Raw genomic sequence first — 15,979 nt, 5'->3', positions numbered from 1 at the left:
AATCATTTGGTGCAAGTCGACTTGCGCATTCTACGTGAGGTCTTTTGCTGGAAACTAGTTGTTTGAATATATAAGTTTTAGATATGGATTTTTTTTTTTACAAAAATGCATCCCTTTGCTTCAAAAGGCCTTTATTAATCCTCGGGAGTCATATGGATTCTTTTTTTTTTTTTTTATGGATGGATGCATTTTTTCTGTCTTCAGAATTTGGCCTACCATTCACAACCATTATAAGCCTTGGAGGACTAAGGATATTTTTAAATATATCTCGGATTGTGTTTGTGTGAAAGAAGATAGTCATATACACCTAGGATGGATTGAGGGTGAGTAAATCATGGAATAGTTTTCATTTTTGGGTGAACTATCCACACCAAGAACAATATCCATAACGATAACTATGACGATATCTGTATTAGCATCTACACCAACGCATGGAAACGTTCTGATTTTTATTATAAGTATGTGCTGCAGTTTTGTCGTCTGATGCTTTAAATGCTCAAACTCTTTAAAGTAGATTGAATTCTGATTGGCTGTCAATGTTTTTATCATTCATCAGCTGGAAAAAATCGATTTGAAAGTACTTCCAATGATATCGTTCCTCTGAGGCGTTATCATTGTGGACTCTGCTATTCTTTTAAATTTAGAATGATTTTTATAACTATATCTGTATTGTTATTAGGGGTGTAACAACATATCGTGGCACTATATATCGCAATACAAAAATGCATGTATGGTGGATAGGCAATATGTATTGTGTATAGTTCACCCAAAATGAAAATTACTGTGTGAGAAAAAATTCAAATTTACAAAGTTTTAGTGTCAGTACTACATTAAACTACTATATATAATGTTGAATATAATGTTTAATAATGCAATGGGGGAATATCCTGCCAAATGTCTTATGTTACCAGTAAAAATTGGCCTACATTGTTTTAAATATATCTACACTCTAAAAAATAACTGTAAAAAAAATGCATTCTGCATATTATTTGTCTTTTTCGAGAAAGTAACCTATAGGCTACTTTCTTGAAAATGACAAATATTACCCAGAATGCATTGTTTTTACAGTATGTTACTTCTGTATATTACAATGCATTCTGTATATTACAATGCATTCTGGGTAATATTATTTCTCATTTTTGAGAAAGTAGCCTAAAGGCCTCTTTTCTTAAAATGACAAATTTTACCCAGAATGCATTGTTTTGTATCGTGATATGTATCGAATCGTGACATGAGGGTTTCGTTACACCCCAATTGTTATCGTTCTTGGTGTGAACAGGCTTTCATTACAGAATTTGTGAAAGGATTTCTTTCGCTTTTATTTATAGTCTATTTAAAGATTCTTTCAAAACAAAAAAAGACCAAACAACAGAAAAATCAAATCCAGTACACCTAAGCAATTTTCCAAATTAAAGCACAAACACAGAAAAACACACAAAACTATTAAATACAGGACAAATGCCATCCCATGACACATAATGGAGGTGAAAATGTCATGATGAACTTTGCAGCGCTTAGCTTGTTCTCAATGCGGGGCACCTTGCAGCTTGATCTGGCCGCTTTCACACCATACCTGCTAATTACATCTCCTCCTCTCCACTACAGCAGCCTGCTGGGCTCACCACGCTTTACCTCTGCAGCTGGTGAGCGGATGTGTTCTTCTGTGCATTTGGGATAGCACAAAGCTCGGCCAGTTCTTACACATAGACGTGTATTTCACACGCGAACACGTGTAGCCGTGCACGGGAGCCTGAAATCTCATGTCTGTTAACAAATCCAAAGAGCGCCAAGGAGGTTGTTTAGATTTATGAAGGTAAAAGTGCCATTCGATTGTTAAAGCATCTGACAATTCAAGGCAAATGCTTCTAGAACCTATTGAGCTGCCTACCAAAGCTGAATTTTAAGATGTCCTAGGATATGTTCCAAAAAGTAGACACATTTTACAGAAGCAATCCAATAATGCATTGCGACAAGCTTATCAAGCCATGGCAGAATGTCTGCATCAAGATCTTAAAAATTAGCCATATTTACCAGTGGGAAGTTACTTTCTAAAAGCAACGACTTCTGAATTTGCTTAAAGGGATAGGTTACCCAAAAATGAAAATTCTGTCATCATTTACTCACCCTCATGTAGTTCCAAACCTGTATAAATTTCTTTGTTCTACTGAACACAAAGAAAGATATTTGGAAGAATGTCAGTAACCAAACAGATCAATAATATAAAAATAAATACTATGGTAGTCAATGAAATATAAATACTGTGGTAGTAAATGGGGGGCGAGATCTGTTTGGTTACTGACATTCTTCCAAATGCACTCAAAAAAAGTATTTTTTGATGGTGTTCACTTTATTTAAACAATTTATTTTGATTTATCACCATTGTATCAGGTTTCTGGTTCAAATGTGATTGCTTCATGTTAAATTTACTTGAAACGGTTACTCTTTGACTTAACTTGATGTTTTCATTTTGAAATAATGTTTCAAGTTAAGTAACCCAATCAAACAGGATGCTTTGCACATGGGCTGAATTGGGAGAGTAAATGTTGAAAAAAAAAAAAAAGTGTAATTTTATGCATTTTTAGCAAGATGAGAAAATTGAGAGACTTGTTAATATTTAAAGTTCTATTATGTTGGTATTTAAAAGTTTCTGTTATGTTAGTGTTTTTGGGGTTATCATTTTGGTAAAGTGTGGAGCATGTGATTGGGTTGAGGACCTGCTAACAAAAATTTAAATTGCTTTAATAATAAAGTCACCACTATGGTAGTGTTCTGGGTGAAAACAGTATTTGGACTGCCAACACCAAACATTGTACGTGTGAAAAAAGTTATATTTAGTTTATGTAAATCACTGAACTAAACAGGAAGCATTATTTGAATGTAAATTTAAATGAAAACCATTTATTTAAAATAAATTAAAACCATTCAAGTTAAATGAACACCATTGATTCTAGTTAGTTGTACATGGTTGATTCTATTTGGTTTTATTTGTTTAGGTCACGTGGAACCATTTGTCCATGGTTCAGCCAAATAGCTCTTATTTATTAGTGTATCTTCCTTTGTGTTCAGCAAAACAAAGAAATTCATACAGGTTTAGAACTAATTGAGGGTGAGTAAGTCTTTAAGTCATGACGTATTAAATTTTATGAGTGTATACTAACACCATTTGTTGTTTGCTTTTGACACGAACGTTTGGACACGAAAACTGTGATGTTTGACGTCAGACTTAACAAGCTGACTTGTTAACAAGTTTCAAAGGAAGTGAAACTATTTCTGAGATATTACGGCATGCATGGGCTATAAGCTCTGTCGTACATAAACTTTGCAAAATCATTCATTACCATTCACAACTGACTTGTTTGAAGCCAATTTCACATTGGTAACTCAACTCGGCAGCACCAATATTCTGAGTTTCCCAATACGACTTTCCTTGAAAAACCAAATTTTGGAAACTTGTAAATACTGTATTTCCCTTCTCCATCCTGGTATTTGTGTGCTGTGTATATTTATGATTATTATGAGTATTGTGCTGTTTATGTCACATGAATTGAAATTAATCGTGAGTTGAATCTCTCATGCGCTTTGTGTGTAGAACATCATCTATGTGTTTGCTGTTTCTTCCTACGTAGCATTTCAAATCATTCACTTACAGTTAGGACGCCTATCTAGGCAATAGGCAGCGAGTCAGCTTGCTAGGTTTTGGAACAGAGCTTGAGCTTTTATCTGCTTAAAACCAACCGAACCACACGAGAGCTTGACATCTATAACCAAAGCCATACGGCTGTCCAAAGCGCTCTTTGTCAACTAATGAGTCATTCCAGGCTCGGTTCAATGCACATCTGTCCAAAAGCGTATGAGTACTAATTCTCCCCATCTTTACGAGCTCAGTGCAGTGCTGGAATGTGATTAGTTATATGTTGCATTGGGCTCTGTCTCCAGCTTTGTCACCAGCAAATTCTAATCAGTGAGGCAAATCAGCGCGGATTGAGCTGAGATGGAGAGGAAATATGATTTTAATCAGCATGCAGAGCTCGTGCTCCTGTCTGTCTCATTCACAACGCATTCAGAGACGGAGAAACCATGGAGCAATCAGCCAGACCTCCGCTGCGTCCTATCGAGAAGGACGTGCTTTAATTACCACCAGCCAAGGCTCCCTCTCTCTCTCCCTCTCTCTCTCTTTCTTTCTCACTCTCTGTTTCTCCCGCTCTCTCTCGCTTCCCTAAAATGAATAATTGCAATAATGAGCCATTTTCATCTAGCTCTTCTTCACCAAAGGATGACAAAAATTACTCATCTTGTTAAAAACCCATATCTACCACAATGTGTATGTGGGATAAGGGAATATTATGTTGTTCAGTGTGCTTAGAGCTGTACGCAGGCTGTGTACTGTAGGCACATTTGGCCCTAATGAATAATTAGCAGTGTGTTTTAGCTGAGTCACTGCGCTGGAGGGCCTGCACTGGACTCTAATGGAGGTGTTGCCTCACGTCTTCCATCACAGGACTGTCCCCAGTGAGCCAATTGCATAGCAGCCTGTGTGAGGCACGGCGGAGTGTGTGCGTGAGCGCGCGTGTTAAAAATAACAGCTCTCCCACTTCATGACTCATTCTATGAGCTCTCTGTCCGACACTCCCAAACAGTGTCTGGAAAGAAACCCTAGAGCCAGCTCCTTAATTTACTGACTGGTCATTCCTTAACATCTATGTGCGCGTGTGTGTGTGTGTGCTGCTATACATTTTATATAAATATCCTCATAGCTAGTTGGTATAGGCAAGATGTGGTGCTCTACTGAAGCATCATGCCAGGCTTGTTCTACAGTATGATGTTGTTATGTAACTTTTCACAGGGCTGGTCGACAATGACAACCGAAGGTGAGAACGACAGATGGAACACAGATGCCACCAGTGCGTACATGATTTAGTCAGACTAGAGACCGGACCTACTGTGGCAGACTAGAAAAACTGCTAAAATCCATAATTGTAGGGTGGGGGAAACAAATTGTAGGGTGGGGACTTGGTTCTATCCATTGATTGTTGATTGGATGAGGAAGATGTGAATGCCAGGCGCGACACAAGAGTTTTTTGCTAGTTTCAGATATAATTTTCACGTCCTGCGCCACGTTGTTTAAATAGCAAATGCATTTGTGCGCCCATGGGCGTGCTGGTCTAAAAACGAGGTGTGTTCAGATGCATTGTTGGCGTGTTGCCATTTTGAGGCAACTGAAATACACTGCACCATTGACCAATTGAAACCTGGTCTGAAGTCAATGCCGCAGTATTTTTTTTGTTATTTAAAGAGCGTGTTAGTAATATGTGCCTATATGTGGGTGCACAACACACGTACACTGCTTATTACCCACACAGGGATGTGCAGCAGCACACAAACATGCCAAATATTAAAAATAAAAGGATTACAATGCAAAAAATTATTATTGTGTTTAGGGGTGACCCTGAATAGTCGACGATTCGAATCTTCGATAGGAGGAGCCTGATTCGACTACCAGTCTCACAGTCGAATCGTCGCAGAGGTGTTATGAGACGAGATATGGGGGCGCTCAATATCTGATTTTACATAGACCTACCGGTTCTTTCCCAATAGGTTAACATACAGCCTATTATGTTAATACTATAAATAAAAATGTGAAAAGAAAGAAGCTTTTAATAAATATTTTTAATGTGCGTGAATAAATCCAACCACCCCTGTGACAGATTTAAGTTTCACTTCCATGATTCGTGACCGACAGAGGAGCATCTTTGCGGCAGGGATTAAATCTTTAACAATGTCCTGGATAAAGTGTACAATTGGACACACTTTGAAATGGTAAAAGATGATCCAAAAAACGTATGATGCAAGTTGTGCCAACAGCTCATGTCCTAGAACTCAACAACGACAAACATTGCGCCACGCTTCTGCCGGCCAACGAGCTGACTATAGCACGCTATTTGAAAAGACTCAAACGGACACAGGCAGATCGCGTGAAAGACTGGATTTTTCTCTCTCAATCAGGTAAGGTAGCAACAAGTGATTTCAAACTATTTCAGCCGGATGTAATATGATTTTTGGATGTTGTGAATGTTGTGTTTTGAATATATGCTGCACTTCAGGCATTTTGCAATTTGACTTGATCATATTTCATTTTTTTAATTAGATTATTTTCATTTATTAGAACGGTAGGCTATATTCTGTTCTAATTCAATTCTGTAAATTAATGTTTGATAAAAAAATTATATTTTTTTTATTAAATGAATTTATTTTTTTGTTTTTTGGTGCATCAATGTTGCGCTGTAGATTAGTTAAAGCTTGCTCGCACAGACAATTTAGCTGATGTAATTTGATTTGCCGACATATGAAATTTATATCTATCTGTGTGGCCTTTCTGCAGTTATATATATATATATATATATATATATATATATATATATATATATATATATATATATATGATTCGACTATCAGTCGAATATAGGCAATCTGATTCGAATCGGATTCAACTATGTAGCTAAATCCGTAGTCGAGAACACCCCTAATTGTGTTCATACAGATAAAAATGGGTTGGTGGAATCCGGCTCGTCCCATGGAAGGTCTGCTTGCGCGCTTTAACCTCGCGCACAAGCTGATCCATTTCCACGCTCAGCATTCAGTTTTTCCACTTGCAGATTCCGCCATGTAAATAGCGAATCCGCCATGGTGCGAGCGCAACTGGCTTTTAAAGGGAATGGGAGATGAGACTGCACGTTATGTCCAAAACACACCCATTACTCATTAAGAGAATAGGGACAACCCTTTTAGACCATGTGCCGACCATTTTTCCCATCTTTAAACTAGCAAAAGTAGATTCTGACACATCCTAAGTGCACTTGCGTCATGCGCTTTAGACCACGTGCTTAAATCGTTAAAATAGGGCCCCAAATGTTTGGAGAAGTCTGGCATATGTCACCAGAAAGAAGTCTGTTGTTTCACCGGAAGACTCACTGAAAGTTATGTCACTTTGGTTAAAAATTATGAGATAAAAAAAGAAAAAAGAAAAAAAAGAAAGGTGCATTGATGAATCGTTCACAATACTATCAATAGCATTCATTTGAAAAATAGATAGGGTGAATTTTAATTTCACGTCGACTTTAATTACTGCATTGGCAAATTGTTTTAAGCATAAATTTAACTAAAAGAGTGAAGTTTATTGTAAGAGAGAGAGAGAAAAAAAGATTTTCAAATAAAGAAAGAAAAATAAAACAGAAAATACATCTTAATATCCTATGCGATTTTGTTTCTAAAGTAATTTGATCTTGTTTAAATGATGTTTAGATTTTTTTTTAGGAAAACAAGCCAAAAATACAGATTGACTGATTGAGCACAATGATTTTTTGCAGTGCACAATAGGAAGCGTGACTGATTATATAAACATTAAAAAGCAATTAAGACAGCACTTCCACACAGACAAAAAGCATCCTTCTGTCATCTTCTGGAAATTCGAGAGCCATATCTTCCTCCTATGCCAAGGCAGCAGAACCTGTTCACCTCTTTAGAATGCTTTGTATTCTGTTAACACACTCCTGCAACAACAACCCCGGTAACCCGTGTCTATGTCTGCAGATGCAAAAATACTCATGCCCATTTGAGCTCTCTAATGTACTCCATCCTCCTTTCTTTTTAGAACAACACATAAAGTAAAAAGAGTGAGCAGAAACCAGATGATCTCTTAAGAGCTGAACTCGTGTAATCACCCCAGATTAGTTATTAAGGAAAATGCCCCCGCTGCACAAACACACACACAAAAGGAATCCTTTTCACATTCAAAAAGAAAGATGATGAGGCCCCTCCATTTACTCCTCCCTCCCTTCCATGGGTCTGCAAATGCAACAGGAAATAGGCCTCCATATGTGGCCCCAGCTCATGTTGTGAGATGCTCTCACCGATTGGAGTGAATCATCGCCATTATCGGATAGCGGTGTGTATGCGTTGCGCTTTCAACACACAGACTCGATAGCTTTCCTGAGTCACTGTGCATATATGGGCAAATCAGGTCAGTACTGATTTGGAGAGTGTATGCGGTCTATGGGGGATCTATGGGATTCTATGGGGAGTTTATATACCAACACTCATTTTCAATGGCTGCCACCAACTTTAAAATGTCCCGATGATCAGATTCGCTTGCAGGATTGAATTCAATGATTCATAGACTCATGAATATGGCCGGAGAATGCTTGACTCTGTGTTTGTGAAAACAAAGATGCATCCCAATTTGTGTACTTATGCTCTATTTGATACCATTTTGCAGTATAAGTAGTGTGAGTATTACAAGAATTACAATATTTTGCATTTTAAATACCCCAAAGGTGCACTTATTCAACTGAAAAATAAAGTGTGGAACATTGGACACTTCATGCACTCAACAGTAGCAACTTTCCTTATGAAGCGGAAAGAGAGAAGCTATCATGCTCCGATGCTGGATGTCATTTGGGATACAACTCAAATCTGTAACTTCCTTCAGTTACACTTTTTTTCGATAGCACTTTAGACATTCTACTAACTATAAGTAACTTTGCAAAAACATGTCAACTAACTCGCAACCACACATTAATTTGCAACCACACAAAAAACTAACTCTCATTAGTGTATTAGTAGACTGTTAGGTTAGGGTTAGGGTTAAAGTTAGGGTTAGTATAAGTTGACATGTACTGAAAATCTTTTTGATGAAATCTGAGAACTTTTTGTCCCTCCATAGACTGCCTTTGCTTCTTAAAGAGATTGTAAAACTATATCAATATCAATTAAGCGGTTTAGTCCAAAATTTTCTGAAGAGAAACTATTGCTTTATATGATGAACAGATTGAATTTAGGCTTTTATTTAAATAAAACATTCATCAACTCACACATATGGTACACATGTGTAAATACATATTACAGTATAAATACAGTAAATACATACACATGGTAAACAGAAGCTCAAGCATGTTTGCTTGAAGTGCGAGAACCAATGAGGTTCATTCTCGTGTGTTACGCAGCACGTTTGAGCTTCCGCAAGAGGTTTGTTCTCGCAGGTCAAACAGGTTTGCTTGAGCTTCTGTTTATGTTCGCTGATCAATGTTTATAAGTGAATAAAAGCCTAAATTCAATCTGTTCATCATATAAAACCATTGAGTCTCTTCAAAAATTTTGGACTAAACCACTCAATACATATGGATTTGTTTTCTGATCTCTTTATGAACTTTTTTGAAGCGTCAAAGTTTCAGTTGTGTAGCTGTCTATGGAGGGACAGAATGCTGTCAGATTTCATCAAAAAGATCTTTATTTGTGTTCTGAAGATGAACAAAAATCTCACGGGTTTGGAACGACATGAGGGCAAGTAATTAATGACGCAATTTTCATTTTTCTGTGAACTTTAAGCAGACTGTCTTCTAATACTCTATTGACTGCTAGTTGACACGTACAGTAGTTGCAAAGTTACTTATAGTTATTAGAATGTCTAAATTGGATAATCGAAATAAAGTGTTACCCTTACTTCTCTCCCCTTAAATACTGTTATATGGCAGCCCTTTGCAAATCATACTGATTAAATTTTACATTAGACACCCAACCCTGTACTATATATTAAGTCAAATTTTCATTTACCTTATGTAGTTTAGTAGTTATTCAGCGTGTCCATGTTGGCATTTAAATACTGTAATTTGGCTGCTTCTAGCATGTGACCAAAGAATTTAGATAAAATACCATTCGATTAGATGCAGGGTCTTTGACGACAAAAATTATAGGAAGCATTTTTCTTCTAGAGAAATGTTTATAAGCCTAAAAGCCTTTAGAACACTTGATTCATACAAATATTCCCCCGTTGTCCATAGCAACTGTATATAAGACCGCACATGTGACTAACTGAAAGCGGCACTACAGTACTTTCACGTCTCTCGTATCACTCTCTTTTTTTCATACAAATATATAGCGTTATCTTGCGTCTCATTTAGACTGTAGTGAAAAGGAATGCCACTGAACAGAGCTGCAAAAAGAAACTCTGTTGTTTTCAAAACAACTTTTTAAATACACCCCCTGAACAAACAGTCCCGTCCCCAACTCATGTCACTGTTCAAGAATAAGATAGTTCACTCACAACAAAAAGGGGAATTTTCATAGTGCCACAGAGAAAGTGTTTATATTTTTCAAATTGCTTACTTACTGTATACTGTAGCTGTCTCTGCATATTAAGCTGGGATAGAATAAAGTGTTTTAGCACTGAAAAAGTGACATACTACTGTAAAATTTTCCAGTGTTTATCTTGTTACAAGTCCAATTGTTTTGTACCTCAATAAGACTTCTCGGAAGCTTTAAGATAATACACAGGCAGGATTTTATAAAATAGTTTCAACTATCTGAATTATATACAGCTATTCATTTGTTGAGTAGTCTTATGTATTTTGCTATACTCCACATATTGCACAATTATAATATTTATTTTACTATTCTGTCATTGTTTCCCCTAGAACAGACCAACTATCCATTTAAAAATAAATACATTTTGAAACTATATTAAGTTATTTAAAATTGGCATGGTCCTAATTTAGCCTGAAACACTGCTACAAGGGGTAAGAGGCTGGATTTGTATGGACACTGCATGCTTGCTGATCCTGAAACGTGGGATCGAACCTGGATTGCCCCGGAATGTTTTATTCACCCTTGCACAAATCTATCATTCCTGGTCTTTCTTTCTTTCTTTCTTTCTTTCTTTCTTTCTTTCTTTCTTTCTTTCTCTTTTTTCCTCCCTCTCCCTTCCTCTCTCTATTCAACTAGGTCACAGCAGCATCTAATATAGATCAGGGCTTCCCATGAAAAAGGCAATAGAATAATCTAAAAGAGTGTTCTTCAAATATACAATAACATGTTTGTATATGATAAAATTTCTTAGATTTACAGCTTCCCAGAGAACCAAATAACCTCTACACCATGACCCAAATATATAAAAAGCCACCTTTATTCATAATGCAACTGTTGATTCAGGGCTACAGTAGGCTACATTGGTCTTTTCATCTCTCTGTTACCGAATTCTACTTTGCACTGTTCACAGAGATAATTTACTAGTGGGAAAGTTGAAAAATGTAAGATTGGATTTCTTTTCTCAGAATAAAAGATGTTTTTCATTTCAAGCATGCTATTAGTAATGCTTATTTTCAAGCATTCAATACAGCGATACTTTTCCATTCACTACTGCAGTCTGCCAAGGATAGTTTCATTCAGAGTGAAAGCAAATTTAAGAGAATTTAATATTTACATTGAATAAATATGGAAGGATTTTTTTTATAAAATATTGTATTTTTTATATTCAATTTTATCTATTTATTTTTTTATAAATGTAATTATATTTATTTCAAATTTTGTAACATTTTTATGTATTTTTTTGTAAAATATCCTTATGTTTCGATGACAACATCTTTATTATATCATCATCACAAACTACTGCAGAGTGAAAACCTTTGTCATGTAACTCGCTAGCACCAAATTCATTGATTCAACCAAAAATTCCCATATAAATATTTATATACTGAAAAAAAAATGCAATTGAGATATTGTGGTTCTTCAGTCTTAATGAGCATGGTGTGAGCACTGAATGGCCCGCTGGGTGTGTATGTGTGTGTCCATGCTCATCAGCCAATAAAAACCTGTCTGTCAGCCAGACAACATTCCTGTAGCACCACATGAATCAGCAAAATTCCACCATTAAAGGGTTAGTTCACCAAAAATATTTAATTTCTGTCATTAAGTAATAACTCACCCTCATGTCGTTCCACACCCGTAAGACCTTTGTTCATCTTCGGAACACGAATTAAGATATTTTTGATGAAATCCGAGAGTTTTTTTAATCTCCCATAGAAAGCAACCAAATTACCACATTTAAGGTCTGGAAAAGTAGTAAAGACATCATTAAAATAGTCAACGTGATTCAGCCTTAATGTAATGAAGTGACAGGAATAACAAAACAAAAATAATGACTTTATTCAACAATTTCCCCTCTACCCAGTCATTTTCCTACGCAGTTTACGCTAACACATTGCAGAGCTTCCATGTTCTGCGTCAGAACACGACTTTGTATTGGCCGTCTCCTGCTTCAGCATCACACGCATGCGTCGTGCTGCTCACGTGAACAGCGTCGGCCAATACTGAGCCAGCTTTTGGACTTAAACACGGAAGCGCTGCACTGCGTCAACTGTAAAGACATTTAACAATGTCTTTACTACTTTTCTGGACCATGAATGTGGTAATTTCTTTGCTTTCTATGGGAGATTAAAAAAAATAACCTTTTGGATTTCATCAAAAATATGTTAATTTGTGTTCCGAAGATGATCGAAGGTCTTACGGGTGTGGACGACATGAGGGTGAGTAATTAATATTTTTGGATGAACTAACCCTTTAATACCATCAGAGCTACTTAAACTTTCAGTAAACTTTTTGGTAGTGTAGATGATTGTGTGACAGCTTTCAACTTCAACACTAAATCATGAATATATTATAAAATGGCTTGCTTAGCGCCATGCTAGTACCAAGAAGCCCAGAGTCTCACTCCAGCTTGAAGTAACATCTGCTGGAAACAGGGGGAATTGGACGGGAGCTTGGCAGAGTTTGATAGGTAGGCTGGAATAAGAAAATCTCACTCACTTTGACAGCATAAGCGCTGACTAGCTCTGTCTTAATGCTAGCATTATATTAGCGCCCTGGTATAGGACTACAGTATAACAATGAGTTCATTAACATGCACAATCTTTATGCTAAATAGACCTAGACAAATTTTTGCATTTTACCTCAATTTCATTCTGAACATCAGCTTAAAGTTCTCATGTCTGTTTACATTTCGACGTCCAAAAAAAAAAAAAATTGTTTTCTTGTGTTATCTGGTTTTATAACAAGCAGATTTTGATAGCATTTCTTTTTTTTTATACCTATAAATGCACTCAAATGCATTGTTAGCATTGCGATGGCATTATTATGACTAGAATGTGATTCCCGCATGGACAGCTCTGACATTCCAATGAATGTAACACAAGAAACAGCGCAGATGCTATTGTATCACTATAAAAAATCTGAATAAAAATCTTAAAAAACTAGTCAACAATTTCTCAAAACACAAACTCAGAAAAAGGCTACAGACTAAATGAGGTCAGGATAATGTGCATGTATAATAAACATAATATCCACATAAATGAAATCTATCCAATTTTGTTCTTTCCCAAGCTGCCTTTACCAACGATGCTATTTTTGTCTGAGCCAAAGCCACACATCAGACAGAGTGGTTAGTGTTTTTGTGTGTGTGTGTGTGTATGGGGTGGTTAAGGGCTGGTGGGGGTTGGTTGGCGACTCATTAAACCTGTAAGATTGTGAAATGGGCAAGGTTTCGCTCTCTGTTTCCCTCTCTCTCTCTCTCTCTCTCTCTCTCTCTCTCTCTTTTTCTCACTGTCTTTCTCTTCCTCAGTGTATAAATGGCTCACTGAGGCAAGGAAACCCTCTGGGGTCATGAAGCTTCTAGCCAGACAAATCACATCTTCTCCTGAGGACCCTTTCTCCATCTCAAACCCTAGCTTACCCTCAGCATGGTCAGGTTCTGATCCTAAATGCGGCACTTTGCTGACAGGAAAGCATACAAAGGCCATTTTAAATGGGAATTTCTTGACTGAAGCGTTGCAATAATCTAATGTAATCTCTTGTATTTAGCCAATTAGTTCCCCAAACCAAACCAGGAGCTAAAGAAAACAAAAAAAGAAAACAAAAAAGAACTGAAAAAAAAGAAAGAAGCAGAAACGCAGTATATCAGTCATATTGCAAGTGTATATAACGACACTGTCACTGTCATATCGCTGTTTATAAGAATTTTTGTATGGTAAGATTAACTTAACTAAGAAGCATCGTTATGTACCAAGAACTTACAAGAGTAATGAGATCACATACAGTATTCATAAGTGTGACAGCTCTCTCCTGAACTCCTGCTGAGATGTCTCGCTGCTGATCCAGGTTCAGAACCTCCCACTTGAACTTCTCCTGAGCTATTATTTGACTAGATTTGACTGTTTTCAGATCAGCTGAAAAACATCCCCAGTCAACAATATCACCCATCATTGCATAAACATGTGTTCAGATGGTTGTGCATATGAATAATGCACAAAATCTTCTCTAGAGCTATATTCTATCGCTGATGCAGATAGGCACTGGCTTCTATCATTGATTGTGAGATTCTAACAACCAACTAACAAGTAGAAGAAGAAGAATGATTATTATTATTATAAATAATAAATGTTTTCATTATTTCATGATAGCTGATTTTAAACTTTGTTTATTATTAAACATTATTTTAATTATCATATTTATAATAATAATAATAATAATAATTGTAATAAAGTTAATTATTAGAATTTATTAGAATTTGTAAAGTTTATATAAATAACAACCACAATAATAAAGTATTAATCAATATAAATTATAATAATAATAATAATTTATAATGTAATAATAATAATAATTATTATTATTATTATTGTGGTTTGATAAAACAGGAAACTGCAAAAATATTAACTCTCCATGACTGAGGTCCAGTGCATACTAAATCACATCGCCCTGTGTCGTGCCACTGGTTGACATTATATAACACCTCTGTGCAATATATTCACACATATGGCTGCATTATCAGTGGCTGTTTAATGAGCCCGAGTTGAACAAGCAACTCTTCTCTTTGTTCCACAGGTAAATCTACAACAGCCCCATCCAGCAAAGCCCTGCCGCAACTCACATTCAACTTCAAATCACTCAACTTTCAGAGTCACACAGTCATTCTCCCGAGGTGAAGATGCTTAAGACAGGCGTTTCATTTTGCCCCGATGCATGCACGATTAGCCAAAAGAGATAAGTGTTCAAAATGACGATTTGCTTAAAAGTATTACATAAGAATCAACTGTCAGACTAAGGTGAAAAATCAATTTTATAGTTGCTAATTATTGAGTTCCATGCGTACATGTAGTTGGGAACAACCACTAGTCGGTCAGGTAGCTATAGCATTGCAGTTCGGAAGGCAAAGAGGTAGCGGAGCTTACTTTGTCAGACAGCTACTCTGCAGCCCTGTGTGTTGGAATGCAAAAGTGATGTCTTCATGAACGCATTAGAATGTCTTCCTCTCTCAAACACACACACACGCAGACAAACATGCACACTCCTTGTTCGTAAACGAACGTAGATTATGAGGCCACGACATGCCAGCATGGCAAAACAAGAAGAACAAGAAGTAAACAAAGTGAAACCTACTGAAATGGCGACACTGTCTTTCTCTCTCCCTCTCTCTGTCTCCTCACACACCGTAGGTCTGAAAGTCTGCACCCGTCTTTCTCTTTTTCTCTTTAAAACGCTTTTTCTGTCCCTCAAAGCACACTCTTTCACTTCTCTCCTCTGTTCTCCTGAGCTTTCTTTGTCTGAGCTCGGTATTCCGCCAGCACTTAGAGAGATGGAGGGAGAGAGAGTGGAGGAGAAGGGAACTGCAGCCGCTCTGGAGAGGCAGTAGAAAGAGCGGGAGAGAGAGAAATAGAGGAAGGGAGGGAGGGAGAGACACAGACAGACAGGGAGGAGGGGAGTGAGAGAGTTGGAGCGTAGGGAGGGAGCTGTGAGCAGAATGTGTGAGGCGGTAGAGAGAGAAGCGTGTGAGCCAGTCTCCAGAAGCGACGCGACACTGCAGCAGCAGCGAGTGTGGAGCATGCAGAGCCAGACTTACCCACCTCATCTGACCGACAGACAGACAGCACGGACCCTCGGCTTAGGAGACGCAAAGGCTGCCAGGCCAAGGGAAAAACAAAAAGAAATAGCAATTGTATCGCAAAATAAACAAACCCAGTCTGCCGGAAGCCAGAGAACAAAGGGCAGGCTGGAAATGTATAACCTTAATCAGTCTCTCCCATATTAATTCAGCCATAGACAGTCTGTTTCTAGTCACTCCCTGCTCTGCTCTCCCCACAGACTACAGAGTCTACAA

At 37.2% G+C, this 15,979-nt stretch overlaps 1 protein-coding gene across 5 annotated transcripts in view; it reads right to left on the bottom strand.

Annotated features, from left to right (window-relative positions):
- myt1la (myelin transcription factor 1-like, a) overlaps window positions 1-15,521 on the bottom strand; it is a 74,137-nt gene extending 58,616 nt beyond the window's left edge. For 3 of the 5 annotated variants that reach the window (XM_048206805.1, XM_048206807.1, XM_048206809.1), the window contains exon 1: window positions 15,262-15,520. The gene's annotated coding sequence lies outside the window, so the exon portion shown is untranslated. Of the gene's footprint in view, window positions 1-15,261 lie in introns of all 5 variants that reach the window. The other 2 variants (XM_048206810.1, XM_048206812.1) reach the window with 1 other exon arrangement.
- Window positions 15,522-15,979: the final 458 nt, after the last annotated feature.

The sequence above is a fragment of the Megalobrama amblycephala genome, linkage group LG11, assembly GCF_018812025.1.
Source record: "Megalobrama amblycephala isolate DHTTF-2021 linkage group LG11, ASM1881202v1, whole genome shotgun sequence".
NCBI classification, from domain to species: Eukaryota; Metazoa; Chordata; class Actinopteri; order Cypriniformes; family Xenocyprididae; genus Megalobrama; species Megalobrama amblycephala.
This window is presented reverse-complemented; position numbering and strand designations above follow the sequence as displayed.